Here is a 13,854-nt window from a genome sequence, read left to right as displayed (position 1 = left end):
GGGGGGAAGCGTAGCTGCCGCTGTGTCTCCTAGCCCGGAGCTTCGTCCCCAGCGGGATCGCAGAAATCCATCACACGCCCCCCCGCCCCGCCCCAGACACCCCCCAACCCCAGATCTCCGCACGAAAAGGGTCCCCAACTGCGTGTCCGGCCGGGGGGTGGTGGTGGTGGTGGACTGATCACAGAGGAGACAGAGAAATACGACCCAGGGGACTGATGACCGGAGGGGGGAGGATTTAGGGTCACCCCCCAAAGAGGATCTTAACACACACACACCCGCTTTCATCTACAAGCCAGGAAGACCCTATTCAGCCCACCGCCACCCGAAAATCCATTTCCCCGTCTTCTGTTGCCTTTCGCACACAAGCGAGCAGCCCGCCGTTGAAACCGGAGAACGATTTTCGAAAGCTACCCGTGAAGCGGCGCGTTTTGTGTGTCTGCCAAACCGAACTGGGTCGGGATTATCCCCCGCTTTGCATCTCCGCAAAACGCGTGCGGGGTGAGACTGGGCCCATCGGGGAGCGCGAGGGAGGGAGGACGCCGGCGGAACTCCCTGCCACTGCCCCGCCGAGGGACGTTGCAGCGCAGAGGGCCGGGCCAGCGACTCTTCCTTTCCAGTCCAGGGACTGGCGCGCAGTGGGGGTGCTAACTGCATGCGCGAGAGAAGGGTGGGTTTGGGGGCTGAACGGAGCCGAGAAGACCGGCAAAAGACGCCCGCTCCCCTTCTCTGCAAGCAGGCGGCGCTCTGCGGTGCAGGGACCCAAGGGGCTCCCAGCGAGCGAGCGAGAGAGAGCCGCCTTGCTCTTTTCTCGGTCTATTCCGGCGGCGCTCTCTGTATTCCGGGCACGCTTGTCTTTCCGCTGGCTGCAATTCGGCTGCTTTGCCGTGCCAAGAGGTGGAGGAGGGAGAGGAGGAGAGGGAAACCGGGGGGGGGGGGACCTCTATCCTGAGCTGCTCCTTCCCCCCCCCCCAATCACATCGCCTGTCATCAAGCCTCGCTGTCCCCAGCCTCGGCTCTTTTTGCAAAAGCTAGCCCGAACCCTGGCTGTGCCTTCCCTGGCAAAGGCATAATTCTCTCACTGATCCTCTCTCTCTCTGGGCCCCAACAGCTGAGTGGGAGGGGGGATTTCCCCATTCATGGCAGCTGGGATTTCACTCTCAATCAGATCTGGGGGTGGGGGGGGATTCTCTAGGATCCCCACTTCAGCAGTGTGTCAAGTGAGGCAGGGAAACTGCAGGATTTCCCCCTCCCCCAAAGATGCATTGGAAGCATGAAGATCTTAGTAGATGTGGGTCCCGGGACAACTCAGGAGGCATGGGGGGGGGGGGGCAATTAGGGATGGGGGGGAAGCAGAGGAGTAAAATCTCAGAGCAGAAGTCAACGCATGGGGTTCGGATAGCCCTAAATCATCCAGCTCTCTATTCTGTTATGGGATCTGGGGTGCTGGAGAAGAGAGAGGCTGCAGTAAAGGTGTGTGTGTGGGGGGGTCCTTATAGCCCCACCATCCAAGAAAAGAGCAGGTGTGTAACGTGCGTGTATATCACAGCTTCCCCCCCCCGCCCGGATTTAGGATAGAGGTTGGTGTGTGGCGCCCTCTGCTGACCATGTCCTGATATTGCGGCCAACTCTGATTTTTGTTTCATTTATTTTGGCACGGGGAAACAAGGAATTAACGGTTTCGGGAGTTTTGCCAAAGGTATTAAACTTAACAGAACCTCTCCTGGTATCTGTCAGATTCATATCCGATGATATTTTATTGGAAGGACAACTTTTCTCCACGTCGCCAAGGTCTTCTGGATGTAATAAGACATGATGAGGTGGAAATTATATTAGGACATACAAAAGAGAAAGGGTTATGCGAGATCAGTGAACCGGCTAGTGATTCTGCTAGGGTGTTTTTAAGAATCACACGAGGTGTCGACCTAGCAGAAGACATAGCGATAATGGCTGAAATTCTAGTTGCTAAATACTGGGGAAAGGTCACCAAAGAGTAATGGCTTTGAATTTCTAATCCCTACTAGCTTGCTTAGAAAATCCTCACTTCTTCCTTGTGCAGACTGAAGTCAAGAGCAGGGTTCCCTCTAAGTCGTGGAGTCTCGTGAGCAGAAATTCTACTTTGTGAGCTCCCGGCATTCAAGTTGTGAGCGAGCGATTTGGCCGCCGCATGAATTCCTTTGCTCTGGAGCCCTCCTTCCTGAGCGAAGGCAAAAATCTGTGAGCTGGAGGCTAAAGAACTGTGAGCTGGCTCACACCAACTCAGCTTAGAGGGAACACTGGCCAAGAGGGGTTTTTTGGGCACCATTTTCTTTTCCCCCATGCTGGATTTTTCCTGCTAAAGATAAACAATTTGTTATATGATGTTCTGTTGAGTATGTGTGGTGTAATGGTTAGAGTGCTGGACTAGCATTGGGGAGACCCAGGTCCGAATCCCTTGTGTGCCAATGCAGCTTGGTGGGTGATCTTGAGCGAGTCACTCCCTTTCAACCTAACCAGGCTTCACAGGGTTGTTGTGAGGATAAAAGTGGAGAAGAGAAAGATGTAAACTGCTTTGGATCCCCATAGATAGGAACTCTCAGTTTGGAATCCCATAGATAGGAACTCTCAGGCTGGGGCAAGTGATGCACTGTATTCTTGGTACGGGGGGGGGGCAACAGTGATAATTTATATAGTTGGGTTCTTCTGATTTTCAACATGGTGCTTTAGAGTTCTGAAAGTCTCTGCATAGATTGCAGTATATTAATTAAAACATAACCAGATTCAGTATGCTTTTCTTTCTTTTTTTTATTTTTGGCCTGATCCAACATTGGCATCTCTTATGTTCTAGTGTTCTGGCCCCAATGCTGGACCTCCTGATGGCACCTGGTATTTCTGGCCACTGTATGACAGAGTGTTGGACTGGATGGGTCATTGGCCTGATCCGGCGTTGGCTTCTCTTATGTTCTTATGTTCCCATTGTAGAGAAAGGTGGGGTATGAACAAAGTACATAAATTTAAAAAAACATAATCAGGAATACCAGCCGTGTAAATGAATGAAATGAAAGGGTTCTCAGTGATAACCCATGAAAGCAAAAACATAAAAGGGCCCATTTCTACATCCCTAGTCATCCCTGGAGGAATGGCTGAGAAATACATGGCATATTGATGGACATTCTGCAGCACAGATCAGCCCTGAGTGTGCAGCTCTGAATCAGATTCGTTTGTTTGCTTGTAGACATGTCTACCCTGTTTCTCTACCACTCGGGATGGCTTACAAAGCTAAAAACAATAAAAGCAAAGACACTAAGAATGGGTAAGCCAGTATAAATAATACAGGCTGCAGTAAAAAAAAAAAAAAAGAACTCAAGACTATAGACCCATAAAAACAAGCCAACAGGAGTATCAAAGAAATAACAGTTAAACCAGAGTGAGAACAGCAATAAGCAAAAGAAAACAATCAGAGAATAGCCAGATTCAATCTTCATTAAAGGGATTTGTGGCAAACCTCTGGAAGAAGTCCAGGCCAGCATCCTAGGCGAAGGGACTTCCAAAGCTGTGCCAGAATGCGGGAAGGACTCCAACTCAGTGGTAAAGCGTCTGCTTTGCATGCAGAGGGTCTCAAGTTCGATCCTCAGCGTCTCCATTTCAAAGGATGAGGTAGAAAGTGATACGCAAGACCCTTCTCTGCCTGAGGTTGTGAAGAGCTGCTGCGAGTATTGCCCTTGATAGGCTTGTGGTCTCACTCAGCAGAAGGGAACGTCATGCGGCTTTCACAAGCTCCACTACTCAGCCATGGGAGGCTTGGAATTAAGGGTTGCCAACTCTGGGTTGGAAAATACCTGGAGATTTTTTTAGGGGTGGAGCCTGGGAAAGTTGGAGTTTGGGGAGGGGAGAAAGCTCAGCAGGTATAGAGTCCACTTCCCAAAGCCAGTGTTCCCTCTAAGCTGAGTTAGTGTGAGCTAGCTCAGAGCTTTCTAGCCTCCGGCTCACACATTTTCGTCTCAGCTCGGGAAGGGTGGCTCCAGAGCAAACTGATTTATGCCATAGCCCAATCGCTTGCTCGCAACTTTAATGCCAGTAGCTCACAAAGTAGAATTCCTGCCCACAAGACTCCACAGCTTAGAGGGAGCCTTGGCCAAAGCTGCCATTCCCCCCCCCCCAAGGGACTTGATCTCTGCCATCTGGAGATCCGTTCTAATACCAGGAGATCGCCAGACCCCACCTGGGGTTGGCAGCCATGTTTGAAATGCATCCAGTTGACGCAAGTGACTAGACCTCAGGTCGATTCCCCTCCCTTGTTCCAAGAGGGAAAAGAACATTTTGCTGCTTGCCACTGGTAGAAGGTTTTAGAGAGTTGCTAATTTGGCCCCTCTAGAAACAAACAAACAAAAAGACTCTCAGTTCCTACAAACTGCGGAAGAGAGAGAAGAATAAGTAAAGGCTGAAGGACTCTGAATTGTGCCTTTGAGAACTTTGGTTCTAGGGGATGATGGGGGGCACTGTTATTGGGCAATTAAATGTAACTGGGGATGGTTAAAAGGGTTAAAAGATTGACACAGTTCATAAGAAGTACAAAGATGAAAAGTCTGAATGACGTATAAAAAGCTAGTTGGAGATCTCCTCTCTTGGGTTTTTAGTTAGTAGTGGGTTCTTTACTTTCTCCCTTATATGTAGCTTTCCCTTTTTTCTGTTCTAGTTTTTGTAGTGTTTAAAAAATCAATAAAACATTCCCTCCGGGGGCTTTAAAAAAAAAAAAAGACTCTTCTTCAGATTAAGAACTCCAGGCTCTTGCTGGCCTCCTGTTTTGTCATATGTTGGCTTTTATATGTATGCAGAACAACTACTTTTGTTTGGTGTAGTGGTTAAGTGTGCGGACTCTAACCTGGGAGAACCAGGTTGGATTCCCCACTCCTCCACTCGCACCTGGCTGGATGACCTTGGGCAAGCCGTAGCTCTGATAAGAGCTGTCCTTGAAAAAGAGCAGTTTCTGTCAGAGTTCTCTCAGCCCCACCTGCCTCACAGGGTGTCTGTTGTGGTGAGGGGAAGGGAAAGGAGTTTGTAAGCCGCTCTAAGACTCCCTTGGATAGTGAAGGGCAGGGTATAAATCCAATCTCTTCTTCTTCTTCTTCTTCTACTTCAGATGTTCCCAACATGGCCGTGTGGATATTATGGATCCAACCTGATGTGGTTTCTGGTGCCCGCTTAAACTAAGCAAGGCGTTTCAGGTAGCACCGACTGACTAGCAAAGCATAAGCATATGAATGCTGTGTACCTGTGTGGTTGGCCTGTAGCTGCAAAGCTCCAGGTGGGGCCTGGTGTTTTCCTGGGATTAAAACTGATCTCCAGTTTTCAGAGATCAGTTTCCCTGGAGAAAATGGCAGCTCCAGAGGGCAGACTGTGTGGTAGATCCTCAATTCTAGATGAAGTCTCTCCCCAAATTCCTCCTCCCACAGGCACCTCCCCCAAGGAATTTCCAAGACTGAGGTTGGTAACTTTACACAGATTTCCTTATGTCTATTGGCTTGGCAACCAGGTCCTGTGGCCATACAAGGAGGAAATCCTCCCCTTCATTCAAAACAGAAACCAAATAGCATCTCTTTGAGAGCCAGTTGGGTATGAGAGCCAATTTGATGTAGTGATTAGAAGCCCGGACTGGCGGACTCTAATCTGGGAGAACCAGATTTGATTCCCCATCCTCCACATGCAGCTGCTAGTGTGACCTTGGGTCAGTTACAAGTTCTTTCAGAGTTGTTATCTCAAGGCCAGTCCTCGAAAGAGCTCTCTCAGTCCCACATCTCACAGGTCTGTTGCGGGGAGGGGAAGCGCAAGGAGATTGTAAGCCGCTCTGAGACTCCTTCAGGTAGTGAAGGGTGGGGTATAAATCCAGTCTCTTCTCTTCTTCTCCTTTCCCAAAACAGAGCTAGTTCCCATAACAGCCATTTTGTGATTGGCCTCAGGCAGTCATTTTTGTAGTAGGTCATCCCCACCCCATGGTACCTACCAGACCTCATGGCAGCCATTTTGTAGTTGGTTTTACTCCCCCATGGCAGCCATTTTGTTATTGGCCCTGTTCTCATAGCAGCCATTTTGTGGGGGTACCCAGGCCAGTGCCTTCTACTCTTTTACAGTGCTCCAAAATGCCCAGAGCCTAAACAAGGTTGGGGAACCGTGGATGAAATGAATATCAAATTCATAAAAAGAAAAAAAAATGAACTTGACTTGAAATTAAAACCATCAATTACAGAAAGGAACAATATATAGCATCTAAGGGCTAATTATAATGAAATAAAATAAACACTAAACACAGTTCTTTTCCCTTAGGTCTATGTTAAGAGTCAAAATAATCTTAATTCCCAGATTTTAATTTCCATTTTTTAGTTCTTAAAGTAGAGTTGGCAGGTTGGCCCACCAACAGGGGATGGGGAGAGGGTGGAGCTATTCTGCTTTCCTAAAATTTGGCCTTTGCCAGAATCTCTTCTCAGAAACTCTGTGTGGGTGCTCTCCTGAAATTCCTGGCACTCCGAGCCACAAGCAAAGAGACCGTCACCAGACTCCATCCCCTACCTCAGGGATCCTCAACACTGCTGAGTGTGTGAGCACTTCCGGGATTTTGAGAATGGGTGGCGTTACACACCACCAGGGGTCATTTCCTGCAGGAGCGCACAGGAGCGGAGCTCCGGCAGTAAAGATCCCAGGGGGGCGGGCACATGCAACAAGCCCCACCCCCTGCTCCCAGCAGTCCTCAGTCAGAGCAAGAAGCAGCTAGGTAAGTTACAGATCCCCCGTGGTCCAAAACAGTCCAGTGGCACCTTTAAGACCAAGTTTTATTCAGGTGCAAGCTCTCCCTCCTCTGCAAGGACAGATCTGCACGTTCCACCCACCATAGCTAGCAATCCAAAGCAGTCCAGTGAAGCCTGAGCGGTAGGTGTTATCTTCTGACACACTTCTGGTGATGTCAGGAGGTGTGGCATATGCAAAAAAGTTATGCTAATGAGCTCCTGCACCTCTTTTTCTACAAAATGACCCCTGCACACCACCACCACCACCAAATGGCTGCCATGGGGGTGCTGGGCCCAATCACAGAATGCCAAGAGGCTACAAGCCAAGTGTCCCAGTGGAGGCAGCTGTTTCCAAATGGCGGTTGCTTACAAACACAAAAGGCACAATCCCTCTGGGGTTTTCTGAAATACCTCCTGCTCCCGTGGGGTGGAAGAAAGCCAGGCCTGGCTCCTTGCCTTGGAGAAGAGACATTTTGGGAAGAAGTAAGTGGCTACTGGGAAACACATTAGCAGGCACCATGAGAATCACCAGCACCATATTGGGGGGTCACTGCCTTACCTAGTGGGAGGTTCTTATCTCCTGACACCAGAAAGTTTCCTGGGAATGACGTGACTGTTTTTAAGAGAGTCCTGTTGTCTTGCATGCTGCTCCCGCAATAACATATCACTTGCTACCAAGGCTCCCTCTAAGCTGTGGAGTCCTGTGAGCGAAAATTCTACTTTGTGAGCTTTGTGAGCATTATAGTTGTGGGCGAGCGATTTGGCTACTGCATAAATTAGTTTGCTCTGGAGCCATCCTTCCTCAGCGAAGACAAAGATGTGAGAGCCAGAGGCTAAAAAACTGTGAGCTAGCTCACACTGAATCAGCCTAGAGGGAACATTGCTCGCTACCCTCCTTCTTCAGGCAGACCGAAAGCTGTCTACAAAAACTTCATCTCCATCCTTTTGGAAAGCCCGGCTTGTTAGTCTTGGCGGTGGAAAGTGCTGTACAGTTGCACCTGCCTTATGGTGACACCAGAGGATTTTGAGGCAAGAGAAGAGGTGGCCTGCCATTCCCTGCCTCTGTGTACCAACCCAAGCCTTACTTGGTGGTTTCCTATCCAAGTACAAACCAGGGCTGACCCTACTTGGTGGCAAGGTTCCCTCTAAGCTGTGGAGTCTTGTGAGCAAAAATTCTACTTGGTGAGCTATTGGCATTAAAGTTGTGAGCAAGCAGTTTGGCTACTGCATAAATTAGTTTGCTCTGGAGCCGTCCTTCCTGAGCTAAGACAAAAATGCATGAGCCGGAGGCTAAAAAACTGTGAGCTAGCTCACACTAACTCAGCTTAGAGGGAACGTTGCTTGGTGGTGGTAGAAAGTATCGTAAAGTCGCAGCCAACCTATTGCAACCCTGTAGGGTTTTCAAGGGAAGTGACGTTCAGAGGTGGTTGGCCATTTCCTGCCTCTGCATAGCAACCCTGGACTTCCTTGGAGGCCTCCCATCCAACTACTAACCAGGGCTGACCCTGCTTAGCTTCTGAGATCTGAGGAGACAGGGCTAGCCTGGCTTCTGAAATCTAACAAGATTGGGCTGTCCTGGGCTCATGCATTCTCACATAATTTAATGTTAGTATGGCCCCTGCCACATGGGGGGGGGGGATAGCACGGGCAAAGTGCAGCTTTCTAAAGCCGCACCAAAAGAGAGACGCGGTGGTGGGATCACATAGATCCCCTGAGCCGCCGCGCCCTTCCTCCCCGGCACGATCAGATGCCGGGGGGAAGCCACTGAAGAAAGAGCGCGACAGCCGAACTGCACATGTGTGCGCATGCGCACTTTGGCAGGGAGCCTGGATTGATCCAGACGACGAGCACGGCGGCAATCTCACGGCCGCGCTTGCAGCGGTGCTTCAGGTAAGTCCTCCTCTGTAGGAGGGTCTTTTTTGCAGCGGGTTTTCCAGGTTTAGGGATGGATCGGGGACGGGTGCGCGCCGCTTCCCAGATGTCGCGGTGAGATCGCGTCCGTTTGCTGCGCCCCCGATCCGTCCCTCTCCCGGGCCAAAGTCTCCCGTGTGACCGGGGCCTATGTCAAGCAAAGCACTCAGCATTAAATTGTGGGCGGATAAATTGTGGGCGGATTCATTTGAGCTGAGATGATCTCCCCACCCAGTCCCAGACTGTTTAGATCTGTGCTGCTCTTCTTTCAGGAACTGTGTTCAGTTCTGAATCAGTACTCAAGCCAAGAAAGGAACGGAAGTAGAAAATACATGTCTTTATTCTACAAATTTGCTGCAATACAAATTCTTTCCCCCCCTTCTCATGCAGCTGTAACTTTCTAAATGGCTCAGCGTTCCTGCCTGCTTCGTCTTCAGAGATGTTGAGTTCAGCTGCTAGAAGCCACCTGCTATGGAAATAACAGCGCCTTTTGGCCCGTTGGTTACTTTGAGATCACTTTCAGGCACTCTGCCTCTGTCCTTGGGAGGCTTGGTTCTGAGAAGGGGACAGGGAGGTGTTTCCAGTTGTCCAGTGATCAAGCAGGCCAATTGGCTGTAGGGGTGGCTGAGATGATTCACTGGAACCAGGAACCAAGATGGGGGTCTGGAAGCATGAGTACCAAACACGTAGGGGAGTTGTAGCAGCACATACAATACACACTTACATGCATGGCACCTCCACTCTACTCGCACTGACTCCAGAGTTGGTCAGCCACAGTGTTATGTCCGCTGACCGCCACCAGGGGCCAGCGAATACCCCAGAGCTTGACTCTGTAAGAACAATGGGGACTAGGCTCCTAGTCTCTCCACTTGGGAACCAATAGGACTGTGGCGGGAGATTTAAACCCACCAACAGGACCTAGGGGTGTGTCCACAGGTGTGTATATAGTTGGCTTAGTCTTTGTTGTGTACCAGTAAACCATGCTGATCACTACATCAGTCTCAGTGGTTTCTACATGCGTCTAACCCACTACACTTCACACAGCTTGCTCATTTTCCTTCCGAAACCCATCAACCACACATCACTCTGCTGGGAACTAACTTCCCAAGCATGCTGGGCCCTGATTTGGATCACGACCACGGTCCAGTGCAGAAGAAGCTTCAACTTTCCCCCCCCTTCTCTATTTTTCCAACTCCACTTTCAGAGTTTCATATATAGCCCATCAGTACATGTGCAACCCCCCTACGGGGCAAAGAGTGTCCTCCCCAGATCATCTTGGGTGAGGGAAATGGCATGGAGAAAAGGCCGAAGCTGATATTCAGAGGTATAGTGCTTCTGGATGTAGAGGTTTTATTTAGCTTCTGTGGCAGGTAGCCATTGCTAGATGAGTCTGTCATGAATTTGGGGAGGGGCCGTGGCTCAGTGGTAGAGCATCTAAGGTCTCAGGTTCAGTTCCTGGTAAAAGGATCTGGCAGTAGGTGATATGAAAGGCCTCTGCCTGAGACCCTGAAGAGCCACTGCCAGCCTGAGTAGTCAGTGCTGACTTTGATGGACCACCAAGGGTTTGATTCAGTATAAGGCAGCCTCATATGTTCATGGTCTAATCCTTTTAAATATACATATATGAGAATTGCTTTGCTTAATCACACTAACAGTTCATTTAGTCCAGCATCCTGTTTCTCACTACAGCCAGATAGATGCTTTCAGGAAGCCCAAAGTAAGGCATACAAATTGGGCTGCCAGCTCCAGGTTGGGAAATACTTGTGAGGTTGGGGGTGGGGCAGAGCCTGAGGAGGGTGACGTTTGAGGAGGGGAGACTTCAGTGCCATTGAGTCCTAATTCCTTTCCCCATTGTTGTTGTTGTTCAGTCGCACAGTTGAGTCCGACTCTTCGCGACCCCATGGACCAGCTCCCGCCAGGCCCTCCTGTCTTCCGCCGTCCTCTGAAGTTTGCTCAATAATATACCTATTCAATGGTTAAATTGTAAAGCAGATGAGTATTTTAAAAGTTAAAGCAAACCTATAGTTGAAGAAGGCCGGTCAAGCACAGAGTGATTCTACTCAGAGCTGCTCCAGGTGAAACCTACTGAAATCGATGGATTTCAGCAGAAGGGGCAGGATGATTGTCTCCCTTTCTGATGGAGACCTCCAACTCCATCCTCATGCTGTTCCGGGGGGGGGGAGGGGGTCCTCAGTCCCTCTGGAGAAGCCTGGGGTGGGATTTGTTGCTGCAGCATGAGGGTAGAGGCGGAGAAACCTCACTGCAGGGACAGAAATCCCTTCTGAATGCAGAAATCCGCTCGGGGTCCAAGACAGGAGTAAACGTCTCATAGGACTGCATTGAGCATCACCTGCTTTTAAAATAAAAAGGGTGACCGTCTCCCCCTCCATTACGTGTCGCCGCAGATTCTCCTCCCGTAGTCCTGTAACGAAATGGTCTCAAAGGGCCATGTCCAAGTGCTCCCCAAATATGCACTCGGAGGCCAAGCCGCGGAGCTCAGCAAGGAACTCCGCGGCAGTTTCACGGGCTTGCTGACTCCACTGGTGGAACATCACGTGGCACGTCATTTCCAAAGGCTTCGGCATGTAGTGGTTCTGGACAGCCGTGACGATTCATCGAAGGTGCAGTCTTCGAGCTTATGGGAGAGGAGGTACTGGGCTGACCGCATCATTCATCCCACTGTCACGGTCATGTACGATGCGTCAACAGAATGTGGGCAGGTCCTACGGAGACACACAGACCAACTCCGTCGGCACATGCTCCCAGAACACCCAAGCACGGAGGTTCCTGAACAACAGGCAAACCCAGAGGTGAGCCCTCCAGATGCCCCAGCGCAGGACCTCCCCACTGAAGAACGTCAGAACTTTGCCCCAGTCACCCCGGCAGCTGCCGAGGAAGGCCTGACAACTAACGCTTCTACGCCAGAGGTGTCTGCACCCCCAGCGCATCCCAGCACAGCGGACGGGGCCCCGGAGGTCCCAGTACCGGCCCCCCCCGATGGTCCACTAGAGAACTGTGGTCCCCATTGTACTTAAAGGACTATGTGACCTAGGGTGGGTCCGAACTATGGGGGGAGGGATGTTATGTCCGCTGACCGCCACCAGGGGCCAGCGAATACCCCAGAGCTTGACTCTGTAAGAACAATGGGGACTAGGCTCCTAGTCTCTCCACTTGGGAACCAATAGGACTGTGGCGGGAGATTTAAACCCACCAACGGGACCTAGGAGTGTGTCCACAGGTGTGTATATAGTTGGCTTAGTCTTTGTTGTGTACCAGTAAACCATGCTGATCACTACATCAGTCTCAGTGGTTTCTACATGCGTCTAACCCACTACACTTCACACAGCTTGCTCATTTTCCTTCCGAAACCCATCAACCACACATCACTCTGCTGGGAACTAACTTCCCAAGCATGCTGGGCCCTGATTTGGATCACGACCACGGTCCAGTGCAGAAGAAGCTTCAACTTTCCCCCCCCTTCTCTATTTTTCCAACTCCACTTTCAGAGTTTCATATATAGCCCATCAGTACATGTGCAACCCCCCTACGGGGCAAAGAGTGTCCTCCCCAGATCATCTTGGGTGAGGGAAATGGCATGGAGAAAAGGCCGAAGCTGATATTCAGAGGTATAGTGCTTCTGGATGTAGAGGTTTTATTTAGCTTCTGTGGCAGGTAGCCGTTGCTAGATGAGTCTGTCATGAATTTGGGGAGGGGCCGTGGCTCAGTGGTAGAGCATCTAAGGTCTCAGGTTCAGTTCCTGGTAAAAGGATCTGGCAGTAGGTGATATGAAAGGCCTCTGCCTGAGACCCTGAAGAGCCACTGCCAGCCTGAGTAGTCAGTGCTGACTTTGATGGACCACCAAGGGTTTGATTCAGTATAAGGCAGCCTCATATGTTCATGGTCTAATCCTTTTAAATATACATATATGAGAATTGCTTTGCTTAATCACACTAACAGTTCATTTAGTCCAGCATCCTGTTTCTCACTACAGCCAGATAGATGCTTTCAGGAAGCCCAAAGTAAGGCATACAAATTGGGCTGCCAGCTCCAGGTTGGGAAATACTTGTGAGGTTGGGGGTGGGGCAGAGCCTGAGGAGGGTGACGTTTGAGGAGGGGAGACTTCAGTGCCATCGAGGCCTAATTCCTTTCCTCTGCAGCATTGTTGTTGTTGTACAGTCGCACAGTCGAGTCCGACTCTTCGCGACCCCATGGACAAGATCTCGCCAGGCCCTCCTGTCTTCCGCTGTCCTCTGAAGTTGGCTCAATTTCATGTTCGTTGCATCTATGACACTGTCTAACCATCTCATCCTTTGCCGTCCCCGTCTTCTTTGACCTTCAATCTTTCCCAGCATCAGGGGGCTAGTTATTTACATTTCTGTCCCCTTCCTAGAGTTGCCGGCCTTGGCCGTGGCTCAGTGGTAGAGCATCTAAGGTCTCAGGTTCAGTTCCTGGTAAAAGGATCTGGCAGTAGGTGATATGAAAGGCCTCTGCCTGAGACCCTGAAGAGCCACTGCCAGCCTGAGTAGTCAGTGCTGACTTTGATGGACCACCAAGGGTTTGATTCAGTATAAGGCAGCCTCATATGTTCATGGTCTAATCCTTTTAAATATACATATAAGATTGGATTTATACCCCGCCCTTCACTTGGAGTCTCAGAGCGGCTTACAAACTCCTTTCCCTTCCCCTCCCCACAACAGGCACCCTGTGGGGTGGGTGGGGCTGAGAGAACTCTGACACAAACTGCTCTTTTTCAAGGACAGCTGTGCCAGAGCTTGTGACTGACCCAAGGTCACATCAGCAGGTGCAAGTGGAGGAGTGGGGAATCAAACCCGGTTCTCCCAGATTAGAGTCTGCACACTTAACCACTGCACCAAACTGGAAGGTGAGCTGTATGGCATTATACCCCATTGAAGTCCCTCCCCAAACCTCATCCCCCTCAGGCTTGAACACCCCCCAAATCTCCAGATATTTCCCAACCCAGAGGTGGCAACCCTATGGCCAAAGCTCCCTCTAAGCTGTGGAGTCTCGTGAGCAAAAATTCTGCTTGGTGAGCTATTGGCATTAAAGTTGTGAGCGAGCAGTTTGGCTACTGCATAAATTAGTTTGCTCTGGAGCCATCCTTCCTGAGCTAAGACAAAAATGTGTGAGCCAGAGGCTAAAAAACTGTGAGCTAGCTCACACTAACTCA

This window comes from Gekko japonicus, unplaced genomic scaffold (assembly GCF_001447785.1).
Source record: "Gekko japonicus isolate JY-2015 unplaced genomic scaffold, Gekko_japonicus_V1.1 scaffold248, whole genome shotgun sequence".
NCBI lineage: Eukaryota > Metazoa > Chordata > Lepidosauria > Squamata > Gekkonidae > Gekko > Gekko japonicus.
This window is presented reverse-complemented; position numbering follows the sequence as displayed.